The sequence below is a fragment of the Macaca fascicularis genome, chromosome 15, assembly GCF_037993035.2.
Source record: "Macaca fascicularis isolate 582-1 chromosome 15, T2T-MFA8v1.1".
NCBI classification, from domain to species: Eukaryota; Metazoa; Chordata; class Mammalia; order Primates; family Cercopithecidae; genus Macaca; species Macaca fascicularis.
In genome coordinates, this window is record NC_088389.1 from 13,445,179 (window position 1) to 13,451,178 (window position 6,000).

Genomic DNA, 6,000 nt, shown 5'->3' on the forward strand with positions numbered 1-6,000 from the left:
ACTATTGATTTTTTAGGTGTAATAATAATGATATTGTAGTTACTTTTCTTTTTTGAGACAAGGTCTCCTTTATCTCCCAGGCTAGAATGCAGTGGCACGATCTTGGCTCACTGCAGCCTCCACCTCCTGGGCTCAAGTGATCCTCCCACCTCAGCCTCCTTAGTATCTGGGACTACAGGCATATGCCACCACACCTGGCTAATTTTTGTATTTTTAGTGGAGATGGGTTTCGTCATGTTGCCCAGGCTGGTCTTGAACTCCTGGCCTCAAGCAATCTGCCTACCTTGACCTCCCAAATTGCTGGGATTACAGGCATGATCCACTGCACTCAGCTTGTAGTTATATTTTTATTGAAACATTTGTAAAGTTTTAGAGCTATATACTGCAATATTAATGAATAAAATGGTTTCTGAAACAAGGTTTTGATGGTCCCCATGACTCTTAGGATCAAATCTCAATGCCTGTACTTCCTCCTCTGCCCTTACCCACTATACTGCTGCTACCGGCCTGGCTGTGGTTGTTTCAACGTGTCAAGCCCTTTTTGCCATGTGGTCTTTCCACACACTGCTCCTTAGTGATGCCTCTCTTATTCTTTTCCTCCCCTACCAGATCAGTTGCTTGTCGTAAGCTCTGATACTGGTACAGAGCAGAGGGCTGAGGGCTCCAGCAAGAAAATGGAAGAACATGAGCACTCTGGTTCCTGCTTTCACTCCTCACTGCTGTTATCTTAGCCTGGATGACTAGGACTTCTCACATGCACCTCTGCAGGAGATACCTCACCTATCCTCCTGCCTGTGCTCACCATCCCCTCTGCTGCATGCTCCACATTGCAGCCAGTGGGCTTTTCTAAGAGTCAGCGCTGACCTTTTTTTTTTTTTTTTTTTTTTTTTTTTTGAGATAAGTCTCGCTCTATCCCCCAGGCTGGAGTGCAGTTGCACAATCTCGGTTCACTGCAATCTCTGCCTCCCGGGTTCAAGCAATTCTTCTACCTCAGCCTCCAGAATAGCTGGGATTACAAGCGCCCACCACCGCACCTGGCTAATTTTTGTATTTTTAGTAGAGACAGGATTTTACCATGTTGGCCAGGCGGGTCTCGAACTCCTAACCTCAGGTGATCCACCCACCTCGGCCTCCCAAAGTGCTAAGATGACAGGCGTGAGTCACCGTGCCTGGCCTCGGCTCTAACTTTTGTGGCCACTTGTCTGAATGTCTATAGAGCAAGCTTAGTGGACATGTTCTCGTCAAATGCCCCCAGCCACCTAAAGGCATAGATCTAGCCTGGGCACAGAGCCCTGGAGTGGGCTTCCTCCTGCCTCCCTCTCTCGCCTCAGCCACCCAAGGGCTCTGTACCTGCTGGGCATGAAGGGGCCTGGATGTGTAGAGACTTCAAAGAATCTTACCCTGCAACCTCCTCATGGTTGGCACCACAAGCCACCTTGCCACTGCCCAAGCCTGGGCATTGGCCCTGGAAAAAGAGAGTGTCCTCCAGGCCAGACCCTAGGTTGCCAGTCCCCGCCCACAGGAACGCAGAGTCCAGTTGTTGCGTTCGTGGAAAATCCACATCAGGGAGGTCAATGAGCAACCTGCAGGCCTGTTTTCCACCCCTGATGGTGCAAACAGACTTGCGGAGGTCAGGTGGCGCCAGGGGGCTGGGCGGCTTGGACAGAACCTTGGCCAATGACAGCTGGCAGCTAGAAAAAGAGAAGTGGCAAACACCCTTCTTGGATGGAAAATACTCTCTGGCTCTGGCTGCAGCTTGCTTGGGAGGGGCCTCCTCTGCTCGGGAACCATCCTTTTGGGGGGCGGGGAAGAAATGCAACTGCACTCCAGTCTGGGCGACAGAGTGAGACTCTGTCTCAAACACACACACACACACACACACACACCCCTCGAGTCTATAAGACACTGGACAGAGACTTAACAAGTAGTAGTTTTAGAAACATGGAAAGCCTGGGTGAGACTGGGAGCAGCCTGCAGGAGACAGCAGGGGTGAGAGAGGAGTGGCACCTCCCCTCTGTGGGTCTCCACCTCTGCATTGCCTCCACAAAGTCCCCAGCTCCATAAAATTTAACAGCCTAGCGAAGAGCAGCGCTCCAATTCTGACCCATTGACCCCTGGAGTTGCACAAAGAGGGGCGTTCGGCCCAAGGAAGGGCCTCGCAGGTGGACCTTGGACGAATAGGGTACAGGAGGGCCTAGGAAGCCTCTCCCCCACTTCTTCCTGCCTCCTCTAATCTCTCCACCCAGCCTGGACTTCCGCCATCAGTGATTTCTGTGGTTTAAACCAGAGATCAGCAAACTCTGGTCTGAACTTGATTTTGTAAAGCCTGCGTGCAAACTAAGAATGGCTTTTACATTTGTAAATGGTTGAGAAACATCAAAAGAAGAAGAATATTTCATGGCACATGAAAATGATAATAAATTTGAAATGTAAGTGTCCACAAATAAAGTTTTATTGGAACACAGCTGTGCCCATCTGTTCATGGGTTCTCCGGGGCTGCTTTTGTGCTGCAATGGCAAAGGTAAGTCATTTTGACAGAACTTGAATGTCCCGCAAAGCAGAGAGTAACTACTATCTGGTCCTAACAGAAAAACTTTGCAGACTGGTTTAAAGGAAACCCGCAGGAAGAAGCGCCCTGGAGAAGGTTCTATTGGGGCTGTTAGTTGGGAATCAAGAGTCCCAGTTTGACTATTAACCAGTTACACCTCAGGCAACTGACTGGATCATGTTCCTTCCCTGTACCCTCCTTTCTCCATCTGTAAAATGGACACAGCGATTTCTTCTCTGCATACACAGAACAGCTCGGTTTAGACAGCCTGATTGTCATTCATCTCTAGAAGGAAATAACTCAGACAACTTTCCTCATTGCCTGGATGAGAGGGAGGGGACACTTAGGGGGAGCTGACCATGCCACACTGAGTAGGAGGAATAGGGAGAGAGGAACTCTTTTCTTCAGAACCATATGCAAAAGACAACCTCTGTCCCAGAGGCTGTGTCGGGGCAGCTGGCAACAAAGAGGCCACCCAGGCGGGGGGCTGCAACCAGCCCAGGGAGAAGGCAGGAGCAGGAGGAGAAGGAGGAGCAGGAGCGTAGGCTTCTGCCAACCCCGTTTCACCTGCACTCCTCCCAAGACCCAGCACACTGGAGATAGGCCAACACGCAGATATGCATTGACTTTTGAAAAACCCATTTTCGTTAAGAGTTGGGGTCTTGCTCTCTCACCTAGGCTGGAGTGCAGTGGCCAGATCATAGCTCACTGTAGCCCCAAACTCCTGGGCTCAAGGATCTTCCCTCCTCAGCTTCCCAGGTAGCTGGGACTACAGGCGTGCACGACCACACCTAGCTATACATTTACTCTTGTCTCTCCCTAGCTCACTCATCAAAGCCTAAGTCTCTATGGTGGCCCAAAGACCCCACAGGATCCACCCCACCCCCTCGACCTTTCTCTCTTCCCTTTCTCCCACCTCATTCATCGCCAGCCTCCCCAACCTCCCGGCTGGACCCTCCTGCCTGAGGGCCCTGACACCTGCTGTCCCCTCTTCTGGAACACCCCTCCCCTCTATTGCGATGACCATGTAACCTTCTCCTTCACCTTCTTCAGGTCTCTTCTCAGGTGCCACCTGCTCAGTGAGGCCTGCCCTGACCTCCTTTTAAAAACTACCCCAGGGTCCGGGCACAGTGGCTCACATCTGTAATTCCAGCACTTTAGGAGGCCAAGGCGAGGGAATCTCTTGAGGTCAGGAGTTTGAGACCAGCCTGGCCAACATGGTGAAACCCCATCTCTACTGAAAATACAAAAATTAGGCCAGGCATGGTGGCTCATGCATGTAATCCCAGCACTTTGGGAGGCCGAGGCAGGCAAATCACCTGAGGTCGGGGGTCGGGAGTCTGAGACCAACATGGAGAAACCCCGTTTCTCTTTTTTTTTTTTTTTTTTTGAGATGGAGTCTCGCTCTTGTCGCCCAGGCTGGAGTGCAGTGGCGCAATCTCGTCTCACTGCAAACTCCACCTCCCAGGTTCATGCCATTCTCCTGCCTCAGCCTCTCGGGTAGCTGGGACTACAGGTGCCCGCCACCATGCCCAGCTAATTTTTTAAATTTTTTTTAGTAGAGACGGGGTTTCACCGTGTTAGCCAGGATGGTCTCCATATCCTGACCTCATAATCTGCCTGCCTTGGCCTCCCGAAGTGCTGGGATTACAGGTATGAGCCACTGCACCTGGCCCGAGAAATCCTGTTTCTACTGAAAATACAAAATTAGCCGGGTGTGGTGGTGCATGCCTGTAATACCAGCTACTCGGGAGGCTGAGGCAGGAGAATCACTTGAACCCGGGAGGCAGAGGTTGCGGTGAGCTGAGACCACGCCATTGCACTCCAGCCTGGACAGCAAGAGCGAAACTCCATCTCAAAAAAAAAAAAAAAAAAAAAAAAAAAAAAAAGGCTACTTAGGGATTGTTGCACTAAACTTCCACCCATCCATTCATCTAACAAAGGCCCTTCCTGTGGATGAATTAGATGAATTATTAAGCCCAGGACCTAGAAACAGCCCTTGCCTTCAATAATCTGTCCCCCAGAGGGGGAGATGCTATCAGGAAAAAGATAGCTTGGAACAGGACTCAAGTGAAACCCAGGGGCGAGCTGCGAAGGATACAAGATAATAGCTAAGCCATAAAGCCCGCTGTAGGAGTCTATGACTGGAAAGCAACAAGAGTTAGCTGATAAAAATAGGCTAGAGTAAGCCGGGTGCAGTGGCACACGCCTGTAATCCCAGCACTTTGGGAGGCTAAGGTGCAATGATCCTTTGAGCCCAGGAGTTCCAGACCAGACTGAACAACATAATGAAACTTCATCTCTACAAAACATTTAAAAAATAAGGCCTGGCATGGTGGCTCATGCCTGTAATCCCAGCACTTTGGGGGGTCGAGGCGGGCAAATCACCTGAGGTCAGGAATTTGAGACCAGCCTCACCAACATGGAGAAACCCTGTCTCTACTGAAAATACAAAATTAGCTGAGCATGGTGGCAGGTGCCTGTAATCCCAGCTACTTAGGAGGCTGAGACAGAAGAATCACTTGAACCCAGGAGGCGGAGGTTGCGGTGAGCCAAGATCTCACCATTGCACTCCAGCCTGGGCAACAAGAATGAAACTCCATTTCAAAAACAACAACAACAACAACAACAACAAAATATATGAGCCAGGTGTGGTGGTGCATGCCTGTGGTCCCAGCTACTCAGGAGGTTGAGGTGGGAGGACTGCTTGAGCCCAGGAGGCAGAGATTGAGGTGAGCAGAGATCACGCCACTGCACTCCAGCCTGGGTGACGGAGCGAGATCCTATCTCAAAATAATGATCATATCACATTGGGATTTTCCTAAGGGAGTAGATTTTAGGTGTTCTTGCCACAAAAATAAGTATATACGAGATGATGGGTATGTTTTAATTTTATTTTTTTCAAGCCCACCCAAAATCCCTAATGGCTATGTTAATTGGTTTGACTATAGTAACCATTTCATTATGCATATCAAAGCGTCATGTTGTATGACTTACCCATATACAAAACATGAAGAATTAATATAAAGGCCAGGCATGGTATCATGTGCCTGTAGTTTCAGCTGCTCTGGAGTCTGAGGCAGGAGGATGGCAAGGCCAGGAGGTCGAGGCTGCAGTGAGCCACGATCATGTCATTCGCAATTCCAGCTTGGGCGAAGGGACAAGACCCTGCCTCTAAAAAGTAAAATTTTTTTTGCCACTGGCTGTTGCTGTCTATGCAACACATTTACTCCTCATTTAATTGCCCCCACAGCCCTGTGGGGGAAGGGAGGGCCCTATATTTTATGGATTAGGAAACTGAGGCCAGGAGGTGCCTGAGGCAACCCTACTCCTAAGGAGAGGAGGCTGGTGGACTCAAACTGCAGTGCTCCTGGATCAGAACAGAAGGCGTGATCTCCTTCCCAGTTAAAACCCTTCCCTACAAAGCAAAATAATTAGACAAAGAAACCAAG